General features: G+C 34.9%; 1 pseudogene; it reads right to left on the bottom strand.

Annotated features, from left to right (window-relative positions):
- Positions 1–12,226: 12,226 nt before the first annotated feature.
- On the bottom strand, positions 12,227–13,489 carry LOC109449538 (ganglioside-induced differentiation-associated protein 2; annotated as a pseudogene).
- Positions 13,490–14,700: the final 1,211 nt, after the last annotated feature.

Here is a 14,700-nt window from a genome sequence, read left to right as displayed (position 1 = left end):
ATTAACCTGGGGATTTCCACCTTGACTTCTTTAGTTGCAATGAGAAACGACACTCAGAAACTTGCCTGTTAACCTATCACGTGGGACAGAATTTGGTTTCTGTAATCATAAGCTCAGAGCCCTATAGAGAGCTTCTAAGTGGTAAAAGGAAAGGAAATTGGAAGAAGGAACTGAAGATATTTTTCTCCTATGAATTAGCACAAATACTGATTTATAGCCTCCACATGTGTTTTGCTTTTACTGATGGTTGTAACTAGGGACACCTGTAAGACAGAGCCAAAGGGGAAGAATTAAAAATAAATGGAAGAAAAATGTAATAATAAGCTGTACTTCAGAGCTTGATTTGAAACCTAGTGTGTGAGACCTTAAAATTCCCCTTTTCCTGGAGAATGTTTTATCATTTAGTTTATGTAATTTAGCATACGGCATGAAAGCTGAAATGTAACATTTTTAAAAAATATTCTTTCAGTATTTCCAACGGAAATGTTGAGCTAAGTGTAGAATTTGTGGGATCAGTTAGCTTATAAATAATGATCCTTTATGCTGGCATTGGGAAATCCCTGTTCCCACAGCTAGTTCAATAAAGCAATTAATATCAATAAATGCAAAAGAAAGCAAATCTCTGTTCACTTTTGTCTGGATTAGTTAACATGAGAAAAATCCTATCCCTCTCCTGGAGTATTTAACCTTCTTATAGAAAGACATTCTAATGAAAGGTAAATAAAGTATGTTTTTGACATATGTTTCCCTTGTCGTCCACTGTCTACTTCTTATAAGATGATTGACTTTTCTCCTCCCTCCAGAAATTTTAAATGTGTTTTTCTTTTTAGACCAGGTTTTTGTGGCATTCTTGTGTTGTAAATATACCGTAAGCATTTCTTCTAATATCTCTAAATTCACTTTCTGTAAAGATGAATTTCTTTAAAGGAAATATAACTTCCAATATTCATATATAATATTTCATTTCTATTGTGTAATGCTTACATTTTCCATACAGAATATCTCATGTGTACTCAATTTACAGGGCATATTTGAGAGAAAGCAATTTTTCCGTGGCATGAATGTTTTAGTGAATCTCTTAAACACAGTGTACACAATGAAAAACAACGCTTTGTCAAGGCAATGGGTGAGGTGAAAACTGACCCTGTTTATAGATAAGAACTTGTGCATTCAGACTTCCATAGATCAGCATTTAGTAAAGCACTGTCATGGAATAACCCCGAACTTTCAACACATTTGGCTAAATTATTTGAGATTTCACACACAAGCAGTAAAAAGCTTAAAAAGATATTATCTTGTAGCGTCCAAGAAATGTGGTAATAAGGTAAAAGTTGAAATGTGTCATTGGCCTAAGAAGTCCATGGCTCATTCTTGATTTATAACACACCCAGTTTCGTCAGAGTTGGCAGAAGTATGCTCTTTCTGACAGCATGATGATAACATACTGCAAAAGTTGAAGCTGCCAATTCTTACACCTTCATTCTACTAGCAAAGAATTTTAAAACAAAATGTCAATATTGCTACAATACCACTTTGCTAGTTCCCCAAAACTGACAAACCCATTCTGCCTATTTATAAATTTGAGGAGAGATAACTAACTTTAAATGTACTTAATTAAATACACATATTTGTTAATTTTGTATATACCAAAGTTATATACAGTTAAAATTTGTGGTGAGGTGCCCATTACCAAGACATATACAGGTGATAGTTTAATTTTGAAATGGAATAGGCATCTCAAATCAGTGGTTTCAAATTCAAAACATAAAATAGGCAATATTATTACTCTTATTACAATAGATTAAAAATATTGTCATCCTGTGCATGGGATTTGAATAAACAAGAGGACAACATTTCTTACAATAATTATATTTAAAATCACGTTATAGTAAAGCAAGTAACAGCTTTTTAAAAAGACGCTGAAAATTTACTTCCTTGGTGTTAAAAGGATATACTTTATGGGGAGAAAGGAGTATCAGGAGGAAATCATTTGGTATGGAAAAATAAGAGTACTGTTAGCATTTATTGTTCTTAACTTTCATATTAGTCATATTTTAAAAAGATTTTTGGTTTTAATCTAATTGTACTTTAATCTAAGTATACTTTAAAATACTTTATGTGTAAATTGAATTATGTTCAAAAGCGAATAGCATTCTTGATGTTTATATCAAGGGATTAAGTAGTACATTAAAGTACAATGTGTGTCATTTAAACCTTTTATTTTGAGATATTCACATGCAGTTGTGAGAAGTAATGTGGAGGGATGCCATGTCCCCTTTACCCAGCTATGGTCTGTGGTAAGAACTTGTATAACTACTTATAATACAGTATCACAAGCAGGATATTGACATTGATACAATCCACTAATCACTTTTAGATATTTCCAGTTTTACTTTTACTCATTTGTGCATGGATATGGGTAGTGTGTTCTATACAATTTTGTCACATTTATAATTCATGTATCCACACTCCCATGGTCAAGGCATTGCAAAGTCCCATTACCATATTCATCCCTAATGTCGCACTTTTATAGGGACTTCCTTCTCCCACTCTCACTCCTTCCCTATTCCCTGATAACCACAATCTATCATCCATTTCCAAAATTTTGTCATTTTAAAAATATTATATTAATGGAGTCGTACAATGTGTAACCTTCGGTAATGAATCATTTCACTCAGCAAAATTCATTGAAGACTCATCCAAGTTCTTGAGCAGTTTGTTTCTTTTTTATTGCTAAGTAGTATTCCATGATATTGATAACCTACAGTTTGTTTAGCCATTCATCAGCTGAAAAGTAGCTAGTGTACCTCCCCCCTCATCCTGTTTGGGCTATTATGCCAAGTGTCTAGAGAATTTTCTCTTGTCTTTCTTTTATTAAATTATTGTATGATTCCATTATATTCAGAGAGCATACTCCATATAAGTTTAATCATTTTAAATGTGTTGAGGCTTGCTTTATAGCCTAGGATGTGGATGCTTGGAAAAAATAATAATAATACTTTACTGTTATTGGGTGGGATGACATAAATTGATAGACGATAGATAAATAGATAGATAGATGATAGATAGATAGATAGATAGATAGATAGATAGATAGATAGATAGATGATAGATAGATAGATATCACTATGTTATGTTGGCTGATTTTATTGTTGGTACCTTCTGTATTCTTGCTCATTTTCTGTGTAGCAGCTCTATCAGTTGCTGAGAGGGTGATTTTTAAACCACCAACTATAATTGAGGGTTTGTCTGTTTCCCATTCCAGGTTTATCAGATTTGGGTTTGTATTTTGAAGGTTTATAGTTGTACTTAGTGTAAAGGAGGAGGAAGAGATGAATCTACTTAAGCTTTTCTGGATGAGTTTGCCACACAGTATATTTTAACCATGAAAATACTATTTTTTTCCAGAAAGTTGATTTAAAAAATTCCAACAAAGTATATGGGAAAGGTAGAAATAAAAGACTATGCAAAATAAGAGGTTGGAGAGATAAGAATAGGTCTGATGCTAAGTATGTAAAACATCAATTGAAAATAATATTTTACTGTCATTAGTAATTTTATACTATAAGTACAAAATAGCCCACATATTATATACATTAAGAAAAAAGGGAATTAGAAATCTGATATTTTGATAAAATATCAGTAATGTACTATTTGTGTTAGTTTGAGTAATTTCCCTAAATATTTAAAAGCATGGTGTGAATAAACTAAAAGAAATTAGATGCTAGTGCACTATATTTTTGATTATGACATTGTTGCCTATCGCCACAGTTTCAAAAATAATGATTCTAATGTGATTTAAAATTTTAAATAAACCAGGAATAGCATAGACAACATTGAATAAAATAATAAAAATGGACAATTTATATGAAACACAGATGAATACCTAACAAATCTAGAGAAACTGAAAAAATAAGTCAGGAAATATAAAAATGAAGCAAAATAGAAGTTTAGTGATGAAAAATTTAGCAAGTTAGTGATGAAAATATTCAATAAATAGCATTGGGTCAATTTTATATTCAAATAGAAGAAAAATTGACCAAGACTTTACAACATAGTCAAAGACCTATTCCAGATGAATCATAATGTAATTTGAAAAGTAATACACTGAAAGTAACATAGGAGAAGAAGTTCATAAGCTTGAGCCAAGGAAAAATTTCTTAAGCAGAACAAGAAAGGACTAATCATAAAAGAAAAGATTTGTAATTTGGACTATATTAAATTTTTAAACTTCTGTTCATCATAAGATAATACAAAGAGAGTAAAAACACATGCCACAGAGTGGGAGAAGAAATCTGCAATGCATATATACAATAATGGACTCTTATCTAAAATATATACAGGTATTTTACAATTAAGATAAAGAAGACAGATGACACACTTGAAAAATTGTCAAAGACTTAAATACTACTTTATGCAAGAGATTATCCAAGTAGTTAATAAGTGTATGAAAAGTTACCCAACTTCATTATTTATCGAGGAAATTAAAATTAAAACCAAAATGAAATTATACTACACATCTACCAGAAAGGCCAAAATGAAAAAAGATTGAAAATCAAATGATGGAAAAGGTGTGGTGCAACTGGAATTCTTATACATTATACCTAACAGTGTAGACTATAGAACTATGTAAGTTAATTCAACTACTTTGTAAAAATATTTGGCAGCACCTATTAAAGTGAGTACATCATCATCCTGTAACCCAGTAATTTCACCCCTAACTACACATATGCAGATATATGCACCAAAATACCTGCAGAAAAATATCCATAGCAGCTTTGTTCAGTACACATAAAAACAAGAAACAATTCAAAGCCCATTAACAGAAGAATCAGCAAGTAACCTACAGTGTATTTGTATACTAAAATATCATAGAGTCAAAAAAGAAAAAAAATGAAAAGAATTACTGCCACAAACAATGACATGTAGACATAATATCAAACAAAAGAAGTCAGACACTAAAAAGTACATACCTTATGATTCCACTAATTTAAAGTTTAAACAAGCTAAAAGGACCAGTAGCAATCTCGATAACAAAAGTCAGAATAACAGTTTAAGTTTGGTTGTTTAGTTCTTGAGAATGGACATCACAGAAGCTTCTGAGTGCTTTACTGTATGAAATTTGCACTCTAGTATATTTACTCAATGACCAATTTAAATATTTACAGAAAAAAGAACCTACTTAATATTACTTAAAAATTATATCACAACTACTTGTGAATGATTACTAAGATAATGTATAGAGAAAAGAGCCAGAACTATTTTATTCACCCCTCACATTAAGACAAACAGACAAACAAAACAACAACTTAGGAGGACATAAGTGATTAGAAATCAGAGGACGTGGATTTGAGTCAAGACTCCTCTGCTCACTCATGATAAAATACAGCATGTCACCTAACAATTTAGCATCAGTTTTCTTATCTACAAAATGTAAATTAAAATGCCTCAACTAAAATTATGTGGATGGTAGTATTTGAAGGAGACTGCTGTGAATTTGAAAATTTTACAACTTTTAAAAGAAAGGCAATTTAAGATAGGTATTTCATATTATTGAAACACAATCATGTTGTGCTTGGGATTACTTAGAATAGTAAGGAGAATGGCAGGCATTCTGGAGATGGTATTTAGAAGGTTAAATTAAGAAGGTGTAGGTGACCGAAATGCCCATCAGTAGATGACTGGATTAAGAAACTGTGGTACATTTATACAATGGAGTATTACGCAGCCATAAAGAAGAAAGAAATCTTACCATTTGCAACAACATGGATGGACCTAGAGAACATTATGTTAAGTGAAATAAGTCAGAAAGAGAAAGACAAATACCATATGATCTCACTTATATGCGGAATCTAAAGAAAAGAATAAGTGAATGAACTAATCAGAAACAGTTTTGGAAACATGGAGGAAAAACAGAGGGTTGCTAGAGGGGCGGGGGGGTGGGGATAAGGGGAAGGTGAGAGGTTTTGGGAACGTACAGAGGGATAGTGGATGGGGGGAGGGGGGTTCACACAGTGTGAGGGATATAAATGATAAACGTCTAAGTTTTGCTTTGTCTTGTGCACCTGAAACTAATTTAAAAAATAAATAAATAAATAAAAATTAAAAAAAAAAAAAGAAATTAAAAAAAAAAAAAGGTGTAATTGACTGGTCTTTTTAGTATTTTGAGTGATTTCAATCTAATACAATTAAGCATAGGGCATTTCACTTGGAGAACCATTTCACAGTCTTGCTACACCCATTTTATCTGCAGTGGAGCTCTTTGTACACAATTTGGTTGCCCTGCCTTCTAAGTCCTCTTATACATAGCCCATCTGTCTTCCTAAATGTCCCACCTTTTAAACTCAGTATCTTCCTTACCCTGACCATTTCCCTCACCCTCTTCTTCCCTTCACAGAACGTACCAAATCTTTTTCATCCTACCTCCTAATCTTTCACAAGTTATGCACTTCTTATTCTCCATGCTATCACTACCTAATTCAGACTGCCCTCATCTTTCATTGATTTTTATACAACAAACTCCTGTGATATTACAGTATCTATAAGAGTACCATACAGTTGCCAAAGTCAACTGGCAAAAACATAGATCTGTTTACTGCCATATAAAAATTCCTCCATTGTGTGGGATGCCCTCAAGATAAATGCATATTCTTGGGCATAGCCTAGTTATTTTTCATGATTAGATTCATGTTGTCTACTTTCAGAGCTGATTCTTAAAATCCAACTAATCCATTATTTGTCCCTCATTAAAAATCTTTTCTTCAGGCCCACTAAATTACTTGTGTTCTTGGAAAAAACAGTATCTCAATGTGGAGCTTTGTTACATGTTTCCTCTGCCCACATCCCTTCCTCCTGCCCTCCATCCTGTCCTGCATCGCATTGCAAACTGATACATTCTCAGATTAGCCATCACAACCAGGAAAACTTCTCAGGCAAAGCTGGGTGTGGAGCCTCTCCTAAGTGCTTTCCAAGCAACTTAGCCTCTCATCAAACTGTCTTGAGGTTGCCTGCTTACGGGTGGAGTCCCCGACTAGAAAGCAACCTTCTCTAATAGCAGGTTATGTCCCCTTTATTGTTATCTTCAGTATCTGGGAGAGTGCCACATATTCAGTAGCCATTTCATGATATTGTCTTGAATAAATAAATGACTATGTAGGCATCAAATTTGCTCTTCAGAGTCTGTTTGAACTTCTGCCACTCTTCACTCCACAAATAGATGTAGTGGGCTTTCAACAGGATGGAGATTGTAATGCAAAGAACTCAGAACTCACCAGAGGTAATTAATAGTGTGGGAGACTCATAGGAAAGGTGGAAGAGGAGATGTCTGTGAATGGTTGGATGAGAAATCACTTTCTCAGGCACTATAAGCAAAACAAGATCCTCTGCCCTTACTGAACTGCATAGAGTTGTGAATGTTTTTGGAAAAGAAAAAAAAAAAAAAAAACTCTAGAATTTCAGAAAGAAGGGATTAAAGGAAGGTTTATAAGAAAAAGAGTGACCTGTGCCAACTGGGAGTTACATAGATTACTCTGTAACTATCAGGAAAGGTGTATTACAATCACATAAAAACCCAAGTGAAAAGACTGGACACACCTACAGTCACCACAAAGAAAGTAAAAGACACCCATGAGCCCAGAAATATAGCAGCTTATGGGTAAAAAATGAGCCGAAGAGGGATTAGCTAGTTACTGTATTAAGGTTGAGTGTCAATTTTTAAAAATAATTTTAGTGAAAATTTTACTTTTAAAGTTGTTTATGCTATAATTATAAGCTATATAATAATGGGTACGTTATTTCATGAAGACATTATTTTTGAGACAAAATACATTGTATTGGTCAAGATGGATGTTAATTGCATTAAAAAATAATCCCATGTTGAATGTTTATTTAGTGATTTATGCTACATGTCTAGTGTGTCAGCAGAGAATCCAGATCATTTTAATTACTCAGGTACCCAGGCTGCAAATGGCCTATATTGACATGATCTTCCATGATCATCATGGCAGAAAGAAATCATACTTTCTTACACTTTTCCCTAGAAATAAACAGTGTCACTGCCACTCATATTTAATTGACTAGAGGAAATCATGTGGTCACACCCATCTCCATAAGGCATAGGAAAGTGAGATCTAGCTAAATTCATACACAGAGAAACAACAAGAATGTTCTTTGACAGTCCTACTGATAGCTTTGCATGGGTCACAGCAAGTAGGATAGTGAAAACATTTATTCTGGGCCCTCTAATGAATAAAATGACACTAGAAAGCTAGGGCAAAGAAGGAAATTAGGTCTCAGAGAAGGAGAAGGAGATGTCAGAATGAAACAACCAATAATTCACAGAGCTATAGCTGGATTTCAGTTTTGGACTCTGCTTTCACATTTTTTTTAAATAGTAGAGTACAACCAACTGCCTCCACTTTCACATATTTAAAAGGGGGTCTGTGAATACCATATTCCGGTGGAAGTATGTCATATGCTGTTTTGTTTTGTTTTCTGCAATACTCCCTTCACCACAAAACTATCAGAAAAAGACATATATTAAAGGATACCTTGTATATCAAGCCACCTTGGTTTCATAGGTATATAATCATCACTATATTTAAAGGAAATTTAGTTCTCTTTAGCTATATATATATATATATATATATATATATATATATATATATATATGTAAATTAATCAATAAGAAAACCTTCTTGGCACCAGAAACAAATTTGCTCCAACTTTTTAGTTGAGATGGAGTGACCCTTATGACAAGTAAAAACGTTTAACTAAAAGAATGACATAAAAACAATCAAATAAATCATGACTGACTCCTATTCTGCATTGTTAATGGAGTGGAACTGTAGCATCATCCCAAGACTGTTACTATCAATTCCCAGTCTGAAATGGCAAGACGATCATCTTCTGTCATACTGATTCGGGAACAACTACTCTCAGGTTTCTCTCTAATTTTATAATTTCAGGAGTAAGAGGATTATGCAACCTGAAAAACTACCACTCTACATTTAAAAAAAATAATGCCACATACTGGGACTATCCACACTTATGATACCCCCTTTTATTCCAAAAAGCTTGTAAGAGATTTAACTGTGATACTTAATCAATCACAATTTGCTAATGATATCAAAGTGGCAGATTCAAGTGCACTTTAGATCGTTTGAAAAGCCTTTTATTTTTCATGTACTCCTTTTGTCTGGTGTAGAATAACCTCTAAAACTCTGCCTCAACCCTCTCTTCAGTGAAAAGACAGAGACTAATCACAAATGGGAACTGATTGCTGTACACCAAACTTGAAATAAAATGCAGGTCTAAAGCTTCATATGCAGAAAAGATAGAGTCCTCTTAACTCATATTGAAATGATTGCCGCCTCTCTCCTCACCCTCTGACATCCATTACCATATTAAGGACATCTTTACAGAGAGGGTAAGGAATTGTAGACTTAAATTTGATAGTCATTCCGATTCTACTGAATGTTTCTTTCATTTTTGTTTGTTTTACCTAGTTTAACAGGTCTCCAAAATGTCTCTTCTTTCTCAAACCTATCATTTCTAAATTTTCTTAGAAATTATTGGCATTCCCAAGGTCTCTACCTGAAAATAATTTGAATTCCTGGGTTGTTTATGTGAAGAAAATGTTTAATTAGCAGTTGTTGAATTTCTAGCCACTTCTCAGAAACACGTATGTCCAGAACTCCCCACTCACTCTCCAAATGAGCGCTTACACACGGGTTTCTTCTGCCTTATTTCATATCTACCATAGCTTTTATTTGGTCTGAAGTATGTGTGTAAGAGTGTGTGTGTATATATGTGTGTCTATATTTTAAACATATACATACTGTATTAATATAATCATTCGGATTTTGGACTGCTCTTGAGCATAATCAAAAGGGCCAACATTCTTTCAGAGAAATTGCTTTTCTTATGTAGCAACTACACCCTTGCTTTTGCGTTGCTGTTGTCCATACCTAGCCCTCTTTATTCATGAGTGTTTTCTTTCTAATTTCTACAAGCATTTTTGTTTGTCCATCAGAATTTATACATACAACAATTCATTTCAGTCAACATTATTGAGGGTGACTTAGTCACATTCTTCGTATTTTACATACTAGATTACTAGTTTATTATAAAAAAATATAACTCAGGAAGAGTCAGATGGAAGAGATGCATAAGACAAAGTATGTGGGAAGGGGTGTAGAGCTCTACTGTCCTCTCCCGAAATCTCTCTGTGTTCACCAATCCTGAAACTCTCCAAAACCAATTATTTTGAGGGGATGTATTTTTGATAAATTATTTTGAAATAAAAATTTTAGTATATCTAGAGCTGATAATTCTTGAGGAACAATATTTTAGAGATATTTAACTCTTCAGGCAAATCAGTTCTGTATGTCTGTTATAATTTTATAAATGTAAGGTAATTAATATATAAATTTAAATGTAAATTTATACGAGAGCATTTTAATGTTTCTACTGACATTTCCTGTAACCAGTGGCAGTTGTACAAGACACAAAAATGGCTTCATGACTTGAATATAATTAAACATTTCGAAACACCTGTTTATATATTTTATAGCTGTAGCTTCAAGAACAAGGAAACAAATACTTTTAAAGTTGCCTTCTTCATAACTAATTGATTTACTCAGTTTCACATGAAAATAGTGTTATTTTCTGTCAAAGATGGTTATTTTAAATTGAATTGCTGTTAAGTCTGTGAACATGTGCTTTGAAATGTTGCAGCAATTTTTAAAGTCAGTGATTTTAAACTCTGAAAACTGCTAATATTTATCTGACATCCTTCATCTCAATGCCTATGAATATGCTTTTGTTTGTTAATAATGCAGAAGCAATGGTCAGTGCCTGAGCACTGACTTTGCTTTCAATGGTGCTCAGAACAGATCTTTGATACTTGCGTCTGTGAGATGCCACAGACACAGGTTCACAGTTTTTGCTCTGCCCCATTAGAAGTTCTCCTCTCTCAAGAAACCATGGCACCTGCAACCACCTCTGCTGTTATCACTGCTATTTCTGCCGTTGCTTCTTCCAAGCCCAATGTAGGTCCCTACCTAGCCAACCCCCTGGGGCAATGGAGTACCTGGACTGCCCTGGATATGCGCCTGCACCCCGTTATTTTCCTCTACTCTTCTCCTAAATCATTTATTTCGTTGAGTTGAAACATCATGCATTCAGTTTCTCAAGCATGCAATCCAAGCATTCCTCTATTTTCTCCACAAATATCCAGGCTTTCTTAGTACCTATATTACTCCAATTTTCAGCAGCATGTGACAGAATTGAACAGTGTTATTTTGTCAATATCCTTCCTACTTGCCTTTTAGGACACTAGACTCTCATTTTTTCCTTTCACTTACTGGTCACTCCTCATCTCCTTTGCAGTCCCCTCTTCTTCTCCTAATCTTTTAGTGTTGGAGTTCCCCACAGGTGAGTCCTCAGGCCTCTTCTCTGTCTGCACCCACTCCCTTGGTTATCGCATCCATTCTCATAGCTGTAAATATTATCTCTGTACTGATGACTATCACATTATGTCTCTAGCCCAGGTATCTTTCCAAAGTCGTGATGCATATATTCATCTCTGCTTGAATCTTTAGAAGACATCCCAAATTTAGCATGTCCAAAACTAAACTTCTGATCTCTCCACAAAGCCTGCTCTGCTCTCCCCTTTTCTAGTCCACTTAATAGTAACTGCATTCTCCATGCTACCAGCTCAAAAAAAGAGTATCTTCCTCATGCTTAATATCAAATCCCTCAGGAAATCTAATTAGCTCAAAATTTAAAACAAATCTAGTTTTTAATCACTTCTCAGGACTTCCACTGCTACACTTCCAGATGCAGTCATCATCATCTCCTGCCAGAATTCCTGCCATAGGTATCTCCCAGTTCATTCTTGTCTCTCTACTGTGTGGTCTTTGTGAACCAGTCAGTATCAACTATTTAAACATGGAACTTTAATCATAGAATCCATCCCCTGCTCAAAGCCCTTAAATGTCTCCCCTTCTTACTCAAGGCCCTTACAATGGTCTACAAGGCCTTAAATCATCTGGGTTCTGTTGCCACTCTGACATCTCTGGTCTTCATGTTCCTTTAACATGTCAGGTATGTTTCTCCTGCCTTAGGGCCTTTGTGCTATCCTTCCCTCTGCATGCTATACTGTTCTACCAGTTTTAACATGGCTCACTTTTACATTATCCAAGACTTCTTCAAGCCACCTGTCTTACAAGGTACCAGGCTTTTCACTTATTCTAATCAGCTATTCGGGTACCACAGGCTCCTTTCTGCATTTCCAAATCTGCACGTAGGTATGGCAATGGTCACCTCTCCTCCTTTGACAACCTTGGGAAGTATAGTGGTAGCAGCTGTGGTAAGTAGCCTCTTCAAATTCAGAGACAGCAAATATTAGTTTTTCAGTGATCTCCCCATGAATTTCTAAGAATCTCCTTACAAAGGGAAGTGTTATGTGTGTGGCATCCTCTCTAAAGGAATACCTTGTTTTGCAGAATTGATGACATAGGATCCAATAGACTGCTTTTTTTGCCAACTGAAGTATGTTTCTACAGCAGCTGTGCAGGGAACACTCAGCTGCTGTGCAGTACTCTTGTATTTAGGTCCCACTGTGTGAATGATGAACCTGGCAGGTAGATTAAATAATTTAGTCAATATTTCTTCACTTGGGGGGGCTGGCCCGGTGGCTCAGGCAGTTGGAGCTCTGTGCTCCTAACTCCGAAGGCTGCCGGTTCGATTCCCACATGGGCCAGTGGGCTCTCAACCACAAGGTTGCCGGTTCAACTCCTCGAATGCCGCAAGGGATGGTGGGCTCGGTCCCCTGCAACTAAGATTGAACACGGCACCTTGAGCTGAGCTGCCGCTGAACTCCCAGATGGCTCAGTTGGTTGGAGCACGTCCTCTCAACCACAAGGTTGCCAGTTGGACACCCGCAAGGGATGGTGGGCTGTGCCCCCTGCAACTAGCAATGGCAACTGGACCTGGAGTTGAGCTGTGCCCTCCACAACTAAGACTGAAAGGACAACAACTTGTCTTGGAAAAAAAGTCCTGGAAGTACACACTATACCCCAATAAAATCCTGTTCCCCTTCCCCAATAAAATCATATATATATATATATATATATATATATATATATATTTCTTCACTTGTCTGGCAATCTTTAAGTTTGTAGAGGTTCTCCTCCAAATCAGGCCTTGCAAGCATGAAGATACTCTCTGACACAGAATTCCTATCTGTGAGACTTTCATTGCTGGTATTCACAACGGCTGCACAGTTCAGAAATGCCACATCTCCTTTCTAAAGAACCATTTTTCCATTGATGTCCTTATTATAAAGAAAAGGTGATCTCATAGGGTCTTTCTGAAGTCTTTCAGCTGCCATATTAGAAGCATTTAATTCGTTTTCACATGAGTTGCTCCATGTCAGAAGTGTATGTACATCCGCGGACTGAGAAGTTGCACCCAAGCAATCCATGAAATGGGAAACTCAGCTTGCCTTTTCCCAAATTCCTTAGCAATTTAATATTCACTGAAGACTTTAGTATACTCAGGTGGTCCCATCCAGGTGGTAGGCAAGGGGGGTTAAGTTTTTTGTGGAAAGCAGGGACTTAGAATCAAAGTGCCTATTACATAATAAGAGCTCAATAAGTTTTTTTTTCTTACTTCTCACTTAACCATCTATATGTGGTTGTACTTCTCATATTCTCTTATAATCACCTGTTCATTTGTCAGAAAACCTCTGCTAAACAACACGTTACTTGAGGGCAAGGAATATGATGAGATCACATTCATTCTCCTATTACTTGCAAACAGGTGGATTGATTAAATAAAGCCCATATCAATTAGTCACAGGATTCTACCTTATTGGAATATTTCAAGTATTTGCTAGAGAATGATTCAGGAAGTTATTATAAAGGGAATTAGATCAAATGCTCAATAAATACCCACCCTAATGCCGTACATCCATTAAGAGTAGCAATACTGCATATCAAAATGTTTCACAGCAACGACACTAAAGAATCGCACGAGTCTCAATTATCAAAAATAATGTATTATTTTCAGGATATTAGACTTATTAAGGCCCCTCCCCAAAAAAAAATAGACTAATATGTTCTAAGAAATCTGTCAATGGTGGTTGGAATAAAAATATTTTCCTTAACATTGTGTTATCCAGAAATGTTAATGTATCACATGGTACTTTCTCAAGTATCTTAGTGTATCAAATATCATTATATAAAGAGAAAAATTGTGGATTGTAGGTTAATCAAGGAAGTATAATCTTACGGGCACATTTGTGTGTAAAACAAATATTTTTTTTAAATAGTAAAAGAAAATCCATAAAAGCTTTGTTATAGAAATAAAAAAGTTACACATAATTATCAGTAACTATATTTTTAAGAAGAGGAATAAGGTCATAACTTCCTCGAGAGCAATTTATCAATTTTTTAAAGTATTTTTCAAGAGATTTACTAATTTTATCCTACTGTATTTGAACAATTTTTAAATCCAAGTTACAAAGTATATCTTATTTCATAATGATGAAACTTTACATGATATAAGACAAAATCTTTTGTGATATTAAAACAAATCCACATCAACATGGGGATGGAAACATTTCCTGTTTGTGCAATTTTACATTCATTATGTAGAGCAGTGCTGTCCAATTGGGATGCAGTTAGGAAGAAG

Source organism: Rhinolophus sinicus, linkage group LG01 (genome assembly GCF_036562045.2).
Source record: "Rhinolophus sinicus isolate RSC01 linkage group LG01, ASM3656204v1, whole genome shotgun sequence".
Classification (NCBI taxonomy): Eukaryota; Metazoa; Chordata; class Mammalia; order Chiroptera; family Rhinolophidae; genus Rhinolophus; species Rhinolophus sinicus.
This window is presented reverse-complemented; position numbering and strand designations above follow the sequence as displayed.